Source organism: Tamandua tetradactyla, chromosome 4, assembly GCF_023851605.1.
Source record: "Tamandua tetradactyla isolate mTamTet1 chromosome 4, mTamTet1.pri, whole genome shotgun sequence".
Lineage (NCBI taxonomy): Eukaryota > Metazoa > Chordata > Mammalia > Pilosa > Myrmecophagidae > Tamandua > Tamandua tetradactyla.
In genome coordinates this window covers 195724728-195742877 of record NC_135330.1, presented here as the reverse complement: position 1 = coordinate 195742877, position 18150 = coordinate 195724728, and the positions used below count along the sequence as shown (strand labels likewise).

The following is an 18150-nucleotide window of genomic DNA, read 5'->3' as shown; positions in this document are numbered from 1 at the left end:
GCACCTGAAAAAGAGGAATATCTATATAATCCATAAGAATAACCTCCAGAACGACCTCTCGACTCTATTTAAAATCTCTCAGCCACTGAAACTTTGTTTTGTTTCCTTTCTTTCCCCGCTTTTGGTCAAGAAGCCTTTCTCAATGCCACGATGCCAGGGCCGGGCTCATCCCCTGAAGTCACACCCCAAGTTGCCTGGGAGTCATGTCCCATGTAGGGGGGCAGGGTAGTGAGTTTATTTGCTGAGTTGGCTGAGAGAGAGAGGGGCAATGGGTAAGGTTTCAATTGAATTGGATACATTTATCTATGTTTATCACCTATGTTAGACTTGGACTCTGCACTAAACTCCTTCAGCCTCACGTGTTCTGTAGCGCTCATTCAACACTTAATAAATGCTACCCTTTTATTACTTTAACCCTTTTAACATACCTGTCTAATCTTCCAACCAAATGGCAAGTTGCTCACGCATGTGGCCTTGCCTTCTCCCCCTTTGTGTTTCTTGTACGTACCTCTATATCTCATTCATAGTAGGGTTGGTTTTTATTTTTTATTTTTTGGTTTATTACACAAGTAAAACATGCTCACTGCAGGATTATGTGTTTATTGGCATATTAAATCACCACAGAGAAAAATGTACTGCCTCCAAAGCAATTAAAGAAATGCAAATTTTAAAAATGGAAGGTATTCTTCTACATGCATTAAGAAAAATCAATAGAATGATGACATTCCAACAAAAGAGAGATTTACAAATTATGGAAGATGCAAGACAGACTGATGCAGGTTGATTAATGAAGCCCAGAGGGAAAACACAGTCCAGAATTTTCTGTCCTTGCTGCAGTAATGGTGAAAGCTGGTCTACTTATTAGAGCCCTGGCAAGTTTCTGGGCTCAGAGTGAGCAACTGGGCTAAGAGGCAGGAGCAAGAAGTGGGCTGGAAAGAGAGGGAGCGTGTGAATATCTGCACGTGGACAACTGCAGATTGGGACCATCCTCCCCATCACTACCCAGAGGGCCAGAGATCAGCATTAACCCAAAGATGTTGAACAAAATATTCAAGGAGAGCTAAGGCTCTGGTTTACATGTTGGAGTTCCCAAATTTGGTCCTTTTTAGACCCTTTTAGGGAGCCACTCAACAGCCCTCCTCGTGCTCACTTATCCACAGTTCTGAAACCGAAGTCCTATTCATTGGAGACACCTTGACTTCAGACAGATTATGGCAGTGGAAATCCACGTCAGCTGCCAACTCTCCCTGTCTCACGTATGAGCAGACAATTGGCACTTGCCGTGCAAACAGGGACCAGGCACAATTGAGGTTGGTGATAGTACACTGAAAGCCAGGTCATCAAGCGAAAGTCTTACAGTTTGAATGATTAGACCCCCATTCCTCTTCCACTGATGCAACAAGAACAGGTTGCTATCAAAAAAGATAAATTTAAAAAGGTGATTTCATGGGAGAAATTTCAACAAAATGATTGGAAGGTAATATTGAAGCAACATCCCAGAAAGCAGGACAAATGACAAAAGATGGAAAGCAGGAAACAGAGTATAGAACAATTAGATAATTAGACTATAAGTTCCAATAAAGTTTACAGAATTAGAAAGGACAGAAAACAGAGTAAAGGAAGTCATCAGAGCAATAACTCAGGAGACATCCCCAAAGCTGAAAAATAAAAGTTTAAAAATTTAAAAGATCTTCCAAATGTCCAGCACAATAAGTGAAAAAAATCCTAAACAGGATGGATCATTTTGAAATCTCAGAAACAATGGTGACAAAGAGAAAGTCTGAAATACTTCTCAAGAGGAAAAAAACAGGTGACATACCAAAAGCCTCAAAAAAGAATGGACTCTGATTTCTCAAAAGCAAAACTGGAAGCAATGATTCAAAATTCTGAAGGAAAATTATTTCTTGCCTAGAATTCTACACCCAGTCAAATTAGCAATCAAGGTTGAAGGTAAAACAAAATATTCCAGATATTCAAGGTCACAATAACGGACTTTATTCTCTCTTCCTCAACAACTGGAGGACGAACTGCACCAAAAGAAGGGAGTAAGCAAAAAAAAAAAAAAAGAGAGAGAGAAAAAAGGAGGAAGACATGGGAGTAAAGAAACAAAATTTCTAAAGTACAGAGAAAGGATCCTGTAGAATGATGGTGAAGGCAGAGCCCCGGGTAAGACATTTCAGGCATAAAAAACATCCAAGTCCAATGAAGACAGCTGACTCCAGGAGCCTGGTCTACAAGGAGAAAAAATAAATTATCAACTCCATTTGATCAATTTGAAAGGAAGATTTGCACTAATGGCAAAGAACAATAGGTACTTAGAAAACAAAGTGAGGGTGGTACAAGGATAGCTCAATGGCTGAATTCTCACCTGCTACGTGGAAGACCTAGATTCTCCCCCACCCCGAAAAAAATAGCAAGTTTAAAAAAAGCAATAATTAACTCCAGGGAAAATAAAAGCTATACAATAAAAGTATATTTTATTTATTATTAAATAAATAAAATAAATAATAAATATTATTTTATTTATTATTAAAGTGTACTACATATGGTAGAGCTGTGAGTAATCTTTATTTAGTCTTAATAATTTGAGTTCTGAATATTAATGTAACCAAAAATTCTGAAAAATTTAGTGATTTAAATAGATTATTTAGAGTTATCCAGTTAACCAGTAAAAACATCAGGATAATAACACTGTCTTGGTTTTCTATTTGTTGCCATGATAAATTGCCACAAACTTCATGGCTGAAAACAGCACCCAATTCTCCTCTGCCGGTTCTGTAGATCAGAAGCCCTGGTGGGCTTGACTGGGCTCTCTGCCCAGGGTGTCATGAAGCTGAAATCGGATGCTGGCTCCTGGAGGCTCTGCAGGTAAATGTACATCTAAGCTCATTCACACTCTTGGCAAAATCCTTTTCCTGGCTGCAGTAGGCCTGAGGTCCCTGAGTCCTTGGTGGCTGTCAGCTGGGGACCTCTTTCCAATCCTAGTGGCTGCCCCAAATTCCTTTTCCCACAGCCTCCAGCTTCAAACCAGCACCAGCAGCTCATACTTCTCATAGTTATAATCTCTCTCCCTTCTGCTCCCAGCCGGAGGAAACTTCTGGTCAAGACTGGGCCTACCTGGGCATAAGTCAACATATTAGCAACCTTAATCGTACCTGCCCAATCCCTTTTGCCATGGAACATCCTAGGGAAAATATCTCATCATACTGACAGTCCCCGGGGATTAGGGTGAGGTATCTCAGGGGACAATTTTTAGAATTCTGTCCACTAGCAATATAAATATGAAGAACTGGGAAGAGGGTGGTGGACTGGGCCATACAAACCAAATCTTCACACTGAAGAGTTAAAAGATAATACCTAAGGGCAGTGCGATGGTGGCTCAGTGGCAGAGTTCTCGCCTGCCATGCTGGAGACCTGAGTTTGGTTCCCAGTACCTGCCTATGAAAAAAAAAAGATAATGTTTAAAGCTTCCAAATGAATAAATAGAGGTGAGGAGCTGAATTAAGAAACTGTTTGGAAAAAAAAGTTGTAGATTTAAGGAGGGGAGGGAAAAGGTGGGAGACAAAACCATTCATTTCCATCATAAACTGCTCTGTACTGTTTGGCCCCCAATTAGCTTTCTTTGCCTCCCACTGCGTCCCAGTAAATCCTCTGCCTCGGCTGGGCCCATTACAGGAGCAGCCCAGCCCACCGCCTCCTTGAGGTCTTTCCTGACTGCTCAATGATCAGCCCACCTCCGAGTCCTGAAGCGGTCACTATCTGAGCCACTGACAGCCTTGACCCTTTCCACGTACCTCCTGTTTCTCAAAGTAGAGCCACGTTTCCCCAGGCTGGAGCAGGGTCTCTCTGAGCCCGAGGCTGCAGGGAGACCTGCGCAGGCAGACGGGCTCCTGGCTACCCAGCACGTGTCTGCTGACACCAGTCACCTTCGCGAGGGACTCAGTAGTCCAAAATACATCTGCAAATGTTTTTTAAAAAGGTCTTAACTTTCCATAGAAAAATAACACAATCAGAGGATGCAAAGAGTTGTTTTTTGTTTTTTGTTTAATTTAAAGAAATGTAAAAGTCACCTAAAATCTCAGGTATTCCAATTTTTTGTTTAGATGAAAGCACATTCATGACTGAAGATTCGTACACTGTAAACTTCTTCACCAGAGTGATTTTTCTGTCCCCCGGCCCCCTTTTTATCACGCAGGTGAAGGAGCGGGAGAGGAGACACGCAGTGTGCAAAGCCCATCCGTGCACACGCTGGCCTGTCCAGGTCACCCTCCCGAGCCGGCTGAGCACAGCCACCTACCACCCTCTATCTGTAATTTAGGGAAATGCTACCACCTTCCAACCCTGGCCCCACGAGGCTACCGCTTCCTGCAACACTTGAGAAAATAATGAAAAGGGGTGAAGAAGAAAATGAAAGTAGTCACCCAGAGAGAACCACTATTCGTATTTTGTAGAATTTTCTGGACACTACATACCCATGTGCACACACACCAAGTTTGCGCTCCCACGGCGACACCAGAGTCTGGGGGGACAAGGGTTCCTGGAGCCTGACTCCCTAGCCTGAACCTGGCCCTGCCACAAGCTCTGCCGCCTTCAGCAAACTGCTCTCTCTGCAAAGCTGGAATACTGTGAGCGCAGCCACCTGCCAGAGCTGCCAGGAGGAGTAAGCCAGACAAAATGCATGAAGCGTTTCCCACGGCACCAGCACGTCAAAAGAATTATGTAACCTCGAGTTAACAGAGCATCCAGTTCTCCATCCTACCTTTGTACTTAACATTGTATCATGACCATCTTAGTAAATGTTCTTTGAAAGCATTGTTTTTATGATTAGACAGTGGTGTGTCCCCTCTTTTTTTTTTTTTTACTTAACATTTATCATGTTTTCAAACATCCTCAGTGACATTATTTTTTATGTCTGTAATGAATACTCTATTTAGTCTCCAGATGGACCGCATTTTATTTATCATTTTCTCCTGCTGCTGGACAAGAGAAAATAATATTTCCTATTTGTCACTATTATAAATAATATACTGATGATATACTGATCAATATACTGATTGAAAACTTCAATCACATCTCTGATCATTTTTCTAGTTTTCTAACGTAGAATTTCCAGGAAGAGAGAGTCTAGCTGTGCTGAATGTTCATATTACAAGCTGCTATCCAGAAATAATTCACCCATTTCACTCTCAGCAGTCCCGAGCGAGAGTGGCCCTGCCCTATACCCTGGCTGGCATTTTAGTACTACCTCTTTTTACTCTTTGCCACTTGGGAAAAGGACAATTTTATTTCATATAATTTTGATTTTGAGTACTAAGGAGGCTAAACTTGTGATTTTACGAATCATGTGTGCTGCTTCTTTAGGGAATTTTTGGTTCAGGGCCCTGTTTGGTTTGGTTTTAGGTGAGTTGTAAATAAGTTTCTCCCGTATTAATTGATAAGAGTCCTTACATGTTAGAAATTTAACTTTTCTGTCACAGGGTAAGAACATCTTCTAGCTGACCCTGTGGTTTATGACTCTCCCTTCCCTGTGGACTGGGCAGCCGCTGGGTGCCAGGACGGTTGGGTGCCGGGGTGGGGCAGGCAGCAAAGGACTGAGGCTGCCCTCACAGACTGGGGCAGCTGGGGTTGGGGAGCACCCCCTCAACCCCCACAACATGGCTCCCAGGGCGCCTGGACGCTCCTTTACTCCACCACTGCCGGCCTGGCCACGCCTCCCCTCTCGGAAATTCACTGCACTGCAGTGCACGGGGGCTTTTCTCCCACCCACCCCCAGGGATCCCTCAGGCCTCCCAGCCACTTGCAGGATCACAGTCTGGAGAGGAGGAAGTGGGGAGAGAGGTGGGGGTGAAGTTGGGGGGATGGAGTGGGGGGCAGGTGGGGGTGGAGGACAGGAACAGAGGCACCAGTGCCCCTGGTAAACCCAGGCCTGAGGGAATGTCTGAGCCACCTGGCCCACCTTGGGCTGCCCTAGGAGGCTGTGGACCAGCTGAGCCTCCTCCCCCAACATCCAGCACAGAGACCGCCAGCCAGGGGACGCATGCAGTCTGAGCTTGTGTTTCCAGCAGCAGAATAGGGAATCAAAACAGAAATTTAATGGAATTATAGAAAAACAAGTTTAGTTCTGTTTCTTAGACATCTGAAAGATGTCACTGAGCCTTTTAAAAAGAGATCACAAAAAAATGAGAGATCATCCATTAGATATTTAAATAAGAAACTCCCACAGTTCTTAAGAAGAAACTAAATTTTTTTTCAGGAATTTATTTTATCTAACGTTACTATAGTTGCCTATAGTTGTTGTTTTTTACAAATTACAAAAATTTGAAAATATTCAGTAATACAGCTCACTACTATAGCAAAGTTGATATTTGTTTTATCTTTTTCCTTGATATTTTAAGAATACACAGTTTTGATAGTTACTCAAATGGTATTTAAGATCTGTTTAATATTTAGAATTTAAGAAACTGATATTTGTATTTACAGATTTTTTTCCTTGCTTGCCTTTAATTTTAAATTGATTTAAATTGATTAAATTATGAAACATGTACAAACAGCCTTATGACGATGACTTAGACTTTTTTTAAATATGCCTACAGATAAGCTAAGCTATACATTTTAGTGCTTAAGATTTTCATACGTTAATTGTAAAAATATTTGTATCATCATATTTTCCTGAAATCAGGAAAATGTTTAATAAAGTAAGTCATTACTAAAGCAATGCAGATAATCTGTAAGAACTTCCTACTTGATATTTTGAGAACATTCACAGTTTTGACAGCTGATCAAATGGTATCTAAGTTAGTGCATAATATTCAGAATTTAAGAACTTTGCTATCTGAATCTGTAGATTTTTTCCTTGTTGCCTTAATTTCAAATTGGTTTTTAAAACTTACTGCACAAACACAGGTTTATAATGATTATACGAATACTTTACACACATATGCCTAGGGTTAAGCTAACTAAGAAATCCATTTTTGGTGATTCTAAGGGCATTGTTTGTTTTCTTAAATAAAATAAAGAAGAGACTAAAAACATGTCTAAAATGCCCTTAAATTAGCATCATTTTAAGTTGTCCTTGAAAACATGCAGTTTGGAAAACATTACCCATTCCAAAGCTACAATTCTTTCTTTCACCGGAGGGCCACTTGCCAGCTCCCACGTGTAAACAGTCTCAAGAGCCAGACACCTGCCCCTGCCCCCACAGGCGGCCCAGCACCCGCGAGAGCCACGCGGGAGGACAGGAGCTCCGAGGGTCCCGCTCGGGAGACGCCCTGGGCCTCCTGCCCGGCACAGCCCCCCATCACAGGCGGGTCCCCTGGCCCAGGCCCCCTGCAGCCCAGCCCGGCCTGGCCGCGAGGAGCCGAGAGAAGGAAGCGGCAGAACCAGGCGCAAGGGCTGCGACCTTGGGGGATAGATGGGGCCGCGAGGAGTCCGGGGTGCTGGACCGGGCTTACTAAGTGGAGAGGACGGGGAACCCCGCTTTCTGTGGGGGACGGTGATTTAGTTTCCTCGGCTGCGCAAAGAAATACCATGGCTGGGAGGAGGGTGCTTAAGCAATGGGGATTGATTCCCTCGAAGCAAGAAGCGAGGTTTGGAGGCTAAATCAAAGTCCAAAGCCAGGCACCATCAAGGGGACCCGGTCTCCCCGAAGACTGGCGCTCGGGGCCCCCCTCCTCCCTCTCTTTTATTCCACCTATAAAGGGCCCCAGCAACGAATTAAGACCCATCCTGACCGAGGTGGGCCTGGGCGGAGGTAGCCTCATCAAAGGGGCCCACTTCCAACGGGGCCCCCCCACAGGAGCGCATGGGGTTAGGAACCCAGGATTCCGGGGTGCCGGGCTTCAGGCCTCCACAGAGCAGACCGGGTGATCCAGAAGAAAACAGGAAGCAGGGGTCCTTGCCCCACGCTTCTAAGGTGCAGCGCGGCGAATGCCCCTGTGCGCCCCCAAAGCCCCTGCGCGGATACTGGGGTGCGGCCCCTGGGTTTCGGCGGGTTACACTGAGAAGTCCGGCAGGGTGGAGGCCACTCCGCGTTCAACTCCACCCTCCCCGCGCACAAACCCTCCCGCCCTCCCCAGACCAGGCCCCGGCTCCCCAGGGGGGCCGGAAACGGCTTCTCAAGAAAAATCGGACACCCGTCAGTGGGCGGGCGGAGGGCGACGAGGGCAACTGTCCGTGGCGGGCGGCGGGCAGGACCCGAGGAAGAAGGGGCGGGGAGACGCGGTCCTAAGTTCAGGGGCGCACGGCGCGAACCCCCACCCTCAGCGCTGCGCCCCGCGCGTCTCCCCACTCGGCGCGAGGCTCACCTGCCCCGTCGGCCCCCACAGCCTCCTCGCGGCAGGCCCCGCGCGCCCCGCCCCCGGTCCGCGCGGCCCCCGCCCAGCGCACGCCCCCCTGTCCCCAACGCGCAACCCGCGCCCGCCTGCCCCGCTCCTGCCCCCGCCCCCACCCGTCCCCCACGCGCTCCCCGCGCGCCCCACCGGGCTGCCCCGCCCTACCCCCGCCCATCCGCGTGCCCCTCCCGCCCCGCCCCGCCCACCTCGCGCTCTCCCTGCCCCGCCCCGCCCCACCCCGCCCTGCCCATCAGCTCATCCCGCGCGCCACTCCCGCCCCGCATCCCGCGCCGCCGCCTGGGCTCCGCCCTCCGCCTCCGGGACCCGGCGAGCCTGTCGCGGCCAGGACAATCTGCACACAGCGCGGCGAGGACTTTTGCAGCTGAGTCTCTGTGGCGCAATCGGTTAGCGCGTTCGGCTGTTAACCGAAAGGTTGGTGGTTCGAGCCCACCCAGGGACGGTAGTGTTTCTTTTTCCGAAGTAAGCTCCGTTTCAAAGCTGTACCCGCGAGCCGGTGCCACGCAGGAGTGCGACGCGACGTGTTCCTACAGGAGGACGTACACTATCCGCGTGATGCTTGGTGCACGGCAGGGCCCGTGGGGGTGCTTGGTACGGCCATGGGCCTGCGACTTGATCCTCATGCTAGTGCGTGTCTGAGCGGAACCTGCACGGGCGCGCAGGGCGTCTGCCGCAGCGCTCTCCCCGCAAGCATTAGGCTGGCAGAAAGCAAGCCAGTTCCGCTGGCAGGTGAATGACTGAGCACAGAAATCCTGTTGATTTCTCTCAGAGAGCTCTACCAACCCCCGTCGCTGATGTCGTTATTCAACATTGCCTTATCTCCTTCCAAAAAGGAAACTTCCGATGCCCATTTAAATTCCAAACTTTCCATCTACGCTTTAGGCTGATTTTCATGGGAAACAAGTAAGTGGGGCTGGGGCGGGTTAGGTCATGAGATAATTTATGCGCTATTCATATCTAGTCTAGCATGTCCAAGGTAAAGAAAGTGCGATATTTGCTTGTCGCCGAGTCGTTTGGGCTTGGAAGACAGACCTTTCTACTTTGAAGCTGAATATATTTTCACTAGGTTATAAGCTCCTTGAGGGCAGAGGCATTTCCCTTATTAATGATAACTTTAGGCTCCAAAGAATTTCCTCCCGAATAAAGTTCAAATTCTTAAGCCTGACACCCAAGGCCCTTGTTTCCTACCATGTTCCCACGCAAAACCAACACATGGTTTCAAACGGCATTTCCAGGGACTCCTGGAATGGCCAAGCAGTCTTTTGCCACCAGGTCCTTCCCTCTTAACCCTGACGTGCGGTCTCGACCTCCACCCCGCTTGCCTGGGAAACAGCTGCTGAGGAGTTGCCCTCTCAGGAAGCCCTCCCGGGTGCGCCTCAGTCCGTCCTCCTGGGAAACCAGGGTTCCTCCTCACCCTATGGGAGCACCCACGCCTTCATCTGCCATCTGCCTAGCCAGCTCCTGCCCACCACGAGCACGTGCTAAGGGCAGGAGGCTTACCTGCCCTATCTATCAGGGGGTGTTCAACAGGTGGACGGCAAGGTGAGAATGCCTGTGGTGAAGGGTGACTCTGAGGGCGGCAGAAAAGTGTTCCCAGGCAGTGGGCAAGGAAGTGAACGTAGCATGGACTTGTGTCTTCACAGAGGATCTGAAACACCCCTGAAAAGTCTAGACAGGCCAGAAAGCAGCCTTAGGGGAAAGAAATGAAGACATCAGAAAACTATTAAGGGGCAATTATGTTCCAGAGAAGAGAGGCCATGAGGGTCTGGGCTAGGATGGGCAGAGATGCCATTGAAGGGGAGACCTGACAAGGCTTAGTGACTGAAATGTGCAGGGTGACGCTTGTGTTTCCAGCTTGGAGGCAGGCCTAGTTTGCTAGAGATGCTATGACAAATACCACACAGTGGGTAGGCTTGGACAACAAGCATTTATTGTCTCATGGTTTTGAAGGCTGCAAGTCCAGTATCAAGGTCTCCATAGGCCACGCTTTCTCCCTGAAGCCTGTAGGAACTCTGCCACATGGCCATGGCCTTGATCCCCTCTGTGGCTTTCTTTAACCTGTGGCTTCTACATCTTCTGGCTTCTGGTTTCTACTGACTGCCGGCTTCTCTTTATAAGGCCTCCAGTAAAGCAGATTAAGGCTTACCTTGATTCATTTTGACCACACTTTAATAGGATCTTAGGGGATCCTGTTCACAAATGAGTGCACGCCTTAAATGATAACACCTCTTCAGAGAGTCTTATTCACACATGGGCTCAGATGCACAGGAATGCAGATTAAGACTGAGAACATATCTTTTGTCTGGGTGCATGATTCATTCTACCAGAGTGAACCAGAAAATGGTGGGATGATGACGAGATATTGGAGATTTGGGAGGGGACTTGAAAAAATCTAGAAAAAACAAAAATTATAAATTGTACTCTTAGCTAATTTACCCTTACTTGTAGACTGATTCTGTACTATGGGGTTCATCTTGAACATACAGCCTAGTCCCAGAAATAATCTGCACTTTGATTGCCAGGGACCGGGGTTCAATTCTCCGTGCCTGCCACAATAACTAAATAAATCTTCACTTCGGAAAGTTCAAGTTCAGCTTGTTTACATTAAGCTTCATTTAAGTTAAACTTCCCAACAGACTACCTTAGGGGTCCAGACAGCCCTGGGAACATCTGAACGGGAAGCTGGATGCCCTCTCCCCGAAACGTACATATTCACAGATAAAAATTTCTTTAACAGACCCCGGGGAGGCATAGACCCTCTGGAGCAGAGTTCTTGGCCCCCAGATTTTGAAGACTTATCTTCACATTTTATTTACTGGATTTGTATTTTAATTACTGACAAAGAACACAAAGCATGTCAGGTGCAAAGTATATAAGAAACATTACTAAATTGAAGGCTTTAAGGTAACACAAAGAATCAGATTAATCTGATACTACTGATAAGTCACAAAAAGAGAAATTGGTTTGATATTTTTTATGTTGAAGCAATTAAGTAGATATATAAAAATAGCAATAAAGGACTTCAGAACAAGAAGGCAGCCTTGACATTTTAATACTTAATATTTTATGGTTATAATCTGGAATGGCTGGATGTCTGGGGCTTTCATATATTGATTCTTTCAGAATCCTTTCCACAGGGAGTTACCCCACAGCAGCTACCAATTTATAGTCTTTTACTTGTGAATAACCCCAATGATATCCAGCAAGTTGACATATTTTATAGTTATTCCTTCATAGGGACTGAGTCAGTTTTCATTTCTTTTTTTTTCAGTAGAAACAAAACAAAATTTGTCAAGGATGACTCAAAGTAATTCACAAACAAGTAAATCAAATAGACACTTCAGAATAAGGAAATCCTTCACAATCTCAGTAATAAACGAAGTAGACTTTCATTTGTGTGTTGGCTTAATGATGGTTTCATTATATTTAACTGTAGTCACTTACACATGAGTGTCATCTAGCCTGATAAAAGGAATTCTTTATAATAAGTACTACATAGGTGAAAATCTGCAATGGGTAAGACCTGATACAGAACTGATAAGCTTTAAGCATAGAATTTCATCATCAATGACCGAGCACATGGCTTCTTCACAGTAACCACAAATTCCTTGGCCAATGAACACCACATGCAACTGCAAACGTTTTGCTGCCCTGCTGGAAAGGCTTGACTTACTTAGCCTTGGGGCCAAGGAGATCCAGATGAATCAAGAGACCTTGACGCCCTCAGCCGGTGGAGATGACCTCTGCTCCAGGCACACTGGGAAGGCTTTAAGAAAGAGAAAGCTGGCAGGAAGGGGGCTTTCCCAAGCAAAGTAAGCACCTGTGATAACCAAACAGAAAATGCATTTGGATTTTGAGATTTTTGGTATTTCACCTTTTCCCCTTGTGACCTCTTGCTTCTGTGGTTAGGTCTAATGTGATTGTTTTAAACCTCTCCAGCACCAGATTTATTGTCACATAGCATTTTTGCTAGCTTGCACAAGTTAATAAGCATTTCTGCATGCACTTTGCTGAGCAGCCCTTTCGTGTGCCTTGCAACCCCTCCCTCTCGGGGCTCCCTGGGCGGAAACTCGCGGGGTGGGGGTGGGGGTGGGGGAGCTGCGGACCTCAAGGTGGCGAAAAGCAGAGATGGCCAGAAGGGCAGGCACAGGTGGGTGTGCAGAGCACACCTGTTTCTGAGCCCCCACTCTTAGGGCAGCTCTTCACCTGTGGCAGGGGCACCCACAGGAGAAGTGGCCTCTGGAAACAGCTCAGATGAAGTCATTGGCTCAATGTCACGTCTCTGAGACGCTTCCCCTAACCCACCAGATTGGTTCCGCCATGGACTGCCAAGGCCACCTGCTCTCCCCTGCTTCAACTCATGCCTCAGTCTCCCGGGCACCAGATCTAAGCTTGGAGAGGCCACTCCATGTTTGTGTTGTGTTGTGATGTGCTGTGTTGTGTTGTGTTGGACTCTGCCAGCATAACTCTCTCAGTAAATACATTGTATCTTTCACTTTTCATACTCTTTCTGACTTGCAGAGTGCATTATTGTGATAGTGTTAATTGGAAGAAAAATTGGCTAAAACGTAATAGACTTTTCTCCTAGCCATTCTTTCTTCTGGAATATTGGTATTGAATCATTATATTTGCATTCTTAAATTAACATTCTATAATGTTAACAAATTTCCCCTATAACCTTGACATACTAGGGGAACATTGATGGACACTGTTAATAAATTTGACATGAAGCATATGAAAATTGTGTGTTCTAAATGGCTAAAGAATAGTGAGGCTTATTTAAGAAATAGTATTCAAGCAGAAGCTCACTATTTCGGAAAAAGTTGAAAACATTAGAAACCTCAATGCTACACATCAAAATACATTCCAAAAGGGTGGCGGAACCGTGGTTGACACTTCTGCATGTCCAAACAGCAAAAGAATGGTCAACTGGAAGCCTAACTTGCCACCTGACAGAGAAGAGCTTGTCTTTACACAGCCACCCCAGGACTGAAGGTAGGCCCCGCAGTCTTCTCACTCCTTGGTCAGACACCCCACTCCCAGCCTCCCCCACAGACCTTGCCTTACCACCTCAAACTGCTCAAGAGGTCAATAGCAAGAGGAGTGCTAGAAATAGAATCATTACCTATCCCCACCTCCTAGAACTGCCATTGTACCCAGCATCCGTGTTGGTCTCAGACACCCTAAGAACTCTAAGCCTCCAGGGACATTGAACTCCAGATTAATCTCGGCCAGTCTCCCATCCCTCTCCAACCCCCTAACCCACCCACAGTGCCCTCTGGAATGCATGGTCTCTCACTAGCAGGACCTCCCCAGTCCTAGACATTTCCTGTAAACATTCCCTCCACTTTTAGCTCTAAATATCCCCTGAAGAGACAGCTTCTCCTACAGCCCTTTCACGTGGTGGCTTTTTTTTTTATCTCCCCATTCCATATACTCTTGGGCCTGGGAATGGGATGGTTCTTCCCTGCTTTTTCCTGCTATTTCAACCAGTGTTCCCCCACCTTCCTTACAACCCTCTAGCACCTTTGAAGCACAGCCATTGAACAAATCGCCCACCACCACTCCTTTTGCTGCCTATCATTTTCATGGCATGCTGCCTTTCCTTGAGGGTTTTAGCTCCTGGCTTACTGTACTTTTCTTGCCATCAGGGTTCCTGCTGCCATTTAGATGACTTGGAATTCCACAAAGACTGTCCAAACACCTTGCCAGCCTCTTAGTTCCTGTATCTCCTAATTTCTTATAGCCATCCATTTTCTATTTCATACCACAGAGCTTTTGTCACCAAGAACAGCACTACATCCAAAGGCTCAATTTCAAGCACCCCACTTTCTGAGCAGCTTACTTCCTCCCACTTTGGGATTCTCTGAAGCCCCCTCCAATCTACTGAGATCTCTTTCTAGTCCTTTCTTCCCTTCTTATCCATCACTCTCTCATTTTCCTTGCATAAAACCTTAATTCCTTTTCTCCTTTCTCTGTCTCACTTGGCCTGACACCACCTCCTCTGTGGTTGAAACCAACTTCACAGCTGTCTTTATCCTACACCTGGGCAGTTAATATGGAGAAAAATAAACAACATCTTAGCTGGTCACAGTTAAATTTATGCCCAAAGGTCTGCAGTGAGCCCAAGCACTGCCTAGCAGCCTACAGCAGGGGCCTATTCAGTAGGCACGCCCCTCTCCAGACTGCATCCAAGCCTCTCTTTCTCAACCCACAACCTACTGTCCTCTCACACCCTCAGCTAATGATCTTACAAATCCAAAGAAACTTTTTCTCTGGTTGCCAAATCTCCCAATGTCAGTAATCATATCCTTTTCTTCCTTCGTATTAAAAAGAATACATTCATCTTGCTCCCCAGGTCAAACCTTCCTCCTTATACAATGGATCCCATCCCTGGAGAAGTGTGTCCCTGCTTCTCTCCTTCACTCCTTCTCTCCTGTACAACATCCCTTTGTCTCTCTGCACAGAACATTCAGCTCACACATAAACCTATGACATCTGTCATCTTAAAGACATGAACAGCAAAAGCTTTGTCCTCACATTCCCCTACAAGGCCCCCACGAAATGTTTCAAAAGAGTGGGTGTGCACACTCCACCTCCTCGGCGTCCTTTTTCTCTTGAACCTACTCACGCTTGTTCTTACAGCTCCAGTGATCTGTCCTGGCTTTCGAGGACTTCCTAGTGTCAAAGCCAATGGTCAATTCTCAGTCCTCTTATCACTCTACTTCTCAGCAGCATCTGACAGATAATCACTTTCTTTAAAAAAGAAGAAACTTTGTTTTCCAGGACACCACCCTCTCCTGGTCTCCCTCCTGTGGCCCTGTCATTGCCCACAGCTGATCTACCTCCCTAGATGACCCCATCCTGTACCATGGATTAAGAATGAGCCTGGCATTCATAATTACCAAATGAGCATCTTCAAGTCTCCGTCTTTCTCCTGAGCTCCAGCCTTACACATGCATCTTTCTATTAAATGATCTCCACTTGGGAGCTTAATAGAACTCTCACACTTATACCCAAAATTGAATTCTTGATTTACTCCCTTTGAATTCTTTCCTTCCTAAATCTGTTCCATCTCCGTGAATAGCACAATCTATCTGCTCAGGCAACAAAAGCCTGGGAGTCATCTGACTCCTTTCTCATCCCACTTTCAACCCATCAACACATTCTGTTGGCTCTTTGAAGTGCAACAGGGATTCAACTACTTACCACCTATTTCCACAGCTACCACCGTATTCTCAACTACCACTAAGAAGTCTGTTGATTCTCTGCTTCTACTCTTGGCCATCTGTAGTCATTCTCCACACCTTAGGGATTCTTTTAAGCCCTAGATTAGATCATGGTACTCTCTTGCCTGAGCCCTGCCAGTGGCTTCCCGTTAATCTCAGGCCAGATAGAACCCTTACCATGACCCACAAAGCCCTGTAAGATTTGGCTTCTGCCAACCTCTTTGATGGCATGTTCCACTCTCTTCCCTTGCTCACTCTGCTAAACTACATTGGCCTTTCCCTTGTTCTCAGTCTTGCCAAGCAAACTTGCTCCTCAGCACTTCTGCTCTTCCTCCGGCCACACGACCAGGCCCCGGAAGGCACTGAAGTCTCTGCTTAAATGTCACCCACGTCTGAGAGAACTTCCCAGTCCACCCAGTCTAAAATTGTTACCCCAATCACTCTGTCTCCACTTTTTTCTTCACAGGTTTACCATTGAACATTCTATGTACTCGTCTACATAGATATGTACATATTGATATTTATTTCTCTCCCTATTTAAAGGGAAACTCTTAAAAGACAAGAGTTACCTTTTACTTTACTGCTGTATTTCTGGAGCTTAGAAAAGTGCTTGGAACATAAAAGAAATCTAGAAATATTTGTTGAATGAACATGTAGAACTTGTATGAATAAGTAACAAGCAAAGGATGGACAAGCAAGAAATTCAGCTGGCCACTAAAGTTATAGAAAATGTTCATCCTCATTAGTAATCATGGAAATGTGAGAAAAAAAATAGCCATGGCTGCTCTTTTTTCTTTGAATGCTAGTACTTAGTGATGGTGAGGGTTCAGGGAAAACAATCAATCATGCAATCATTAAAAGACATTAAATGTGCATATGTGAAGACCCAGCAATTCCACTCTCAGGAAATAAAATCTGGATCTGTGCAACAATTTATCAACAAGGTCAATTGCTGCGGAGCAATTAACATCAGCAAAACATTACAAATCATCTCAGAAACAAAATAGATTTGATAAACAATGGTACATTCAGCCCTTGAAGAGTGGGAGAAAGGTCAAAAGTGATGGTGGAGTCACACAGAGAAGGTAGGGTTTAACAGACGATTGTGATTGCCGAATCATTAATTTGATATTTCCTTTAGTCTCCAGTATCTTAGAGCAGCTAGAAGTAAAAACCTAAAATGGTAGAAATGTAACGTATAGTAAACTATGAAATCTGTTCCACATCTAATTGTTGTTATGTGCTTTGAAATTTATTGCTTTTTTGTATATACTATTTTTCACAAGAAAGAAAAAAATAATTCTTCTAGCCTGCAATGTTTTGGAGCAGTTAGAAGGAAAAATCTGAAATAATGGAATGGTAACCCATAACAAACTCTGAAATCTGTTCCATATCTACCTGTTGAAGTGTACTTTTAAAGTCATTGCTTTTTTTTCTTTTCTTTGTATGTATGTTATATTTAACAATAAAAAATGTTTAAAAAAGAAGGAACCATTTTGGAAAAAGCTTCAGAGCCACCAGAATCGAGAGAGCCAACAGAATGGACAGAGCTCCGGGGAAGCTGTTGAAGAAGCCTGGAGAGAAAGCTAGCAGGCATTGCCATGTGCCTTTCCAGCTGAAAGAGAAACCCTGAACATCAATTACCTTCTTGAACAAAGGTATCTTTTCCTGGATGCCTTAGATTGAACACTTTCAAAGGGTTGCCTTATTTTGGACATTTTCACAGCCTTATAAGTGTAAACTTGCCATTTTAATAAATTCCCTTTTAAAACAAAATGGTACATTCATACAATGTAATATATTATGTATTCAAAAAGTTGCCCAAAACTGTTCTTTGGAAAAATGATTTTAAATCGTTACATATTAAGCAAAAATACATCATACAAATAGAGACCTTACTTTTATTTCTTAAAAGTCTATATGCATGGGAAAACTAAAAATGCATGCTATGGCACACAGTTAGCAGGAAGACATGAACAGTACCACAGCACGACCAGGGGCAACTAATCGTTGGTAATGGTGGGGGTGGTGACGGGAGGGTGGGCGAATGGGGAGTGGACAAGTAAGTGTAAGGGGTAGATTTGATTTGATATTGGGTGAAGCTGTGCTTGTTGGTTGTCTCTATGGGACAATGAAAATAGTCTAAAATTGAGAGTGCTGGTGATTGTACAATCAAGTGAGGATATTATAAGACATAGTTTACTTTTAATATTATCCACGATGCCCAATAGATGGAGGGAGCTAATGGGTACAGTGACCGAGAAGCAGAATGGTGAACTGTGATATAATTGTATGATGGAATGGAATATGGTGCGGTAATAAAAAGGAAGGACCTCGAGAGGCACACAATGAACTGAATAAACCTTGGCGACAACATGTTGTACAAAATAAGCCAGAAACAAAAGAACAAATATGCTAAGATCTCTTTCAGAAAATACAGAAAAATTGGAGCCTAGATTGTAAGCCCTTATAGCAGCCACCCTTACTCTGAAGTTGTAAGTGTAGTTCTAGATTCTGAGACATTGAGCTATTATGAATATTAGCACATAATAGTAACTCCATGACACCTAAGA

At 45.2% G+C, this 18150-nt stretch overlaps 1 long non-coding RNA gene and 1 other non-coding gene across 2 annotated transcripts; one reads left to right on the top strand and one right to left on the bottom strand.

The window, feature by feature from the left end:
• Positions 1-2112: 2112 nt before the first annotated feature.
• LOC143679633 (uncharacterized) lies at positions 2113-4568 on the bottom strand. The gene is made up of 4 exons (XR_013173878.1): positions 4473-4568; positions 3795-3958; positions 3358-3438; positions 2113-2231 (listed from the first exon to the last, which is right to left on the bottom strand). It is a non-coding gene; the product is annotated as an uncharacterized LOC143679633 (long non-coding RNA).
• A 4148-nt stretch (positions 4569-8716) lies between these two features.
• Positions 8717-8790, top strand: TRNAN-GUU (transfer RNA asparagine (anticodon GUU)). Its single transcript has one exon. It is a non-coding gene; the product is annotated as a tRNA-Asn (tRNA).
• Positions 8791-18150: the final 9360 nt, after the last annotated feature.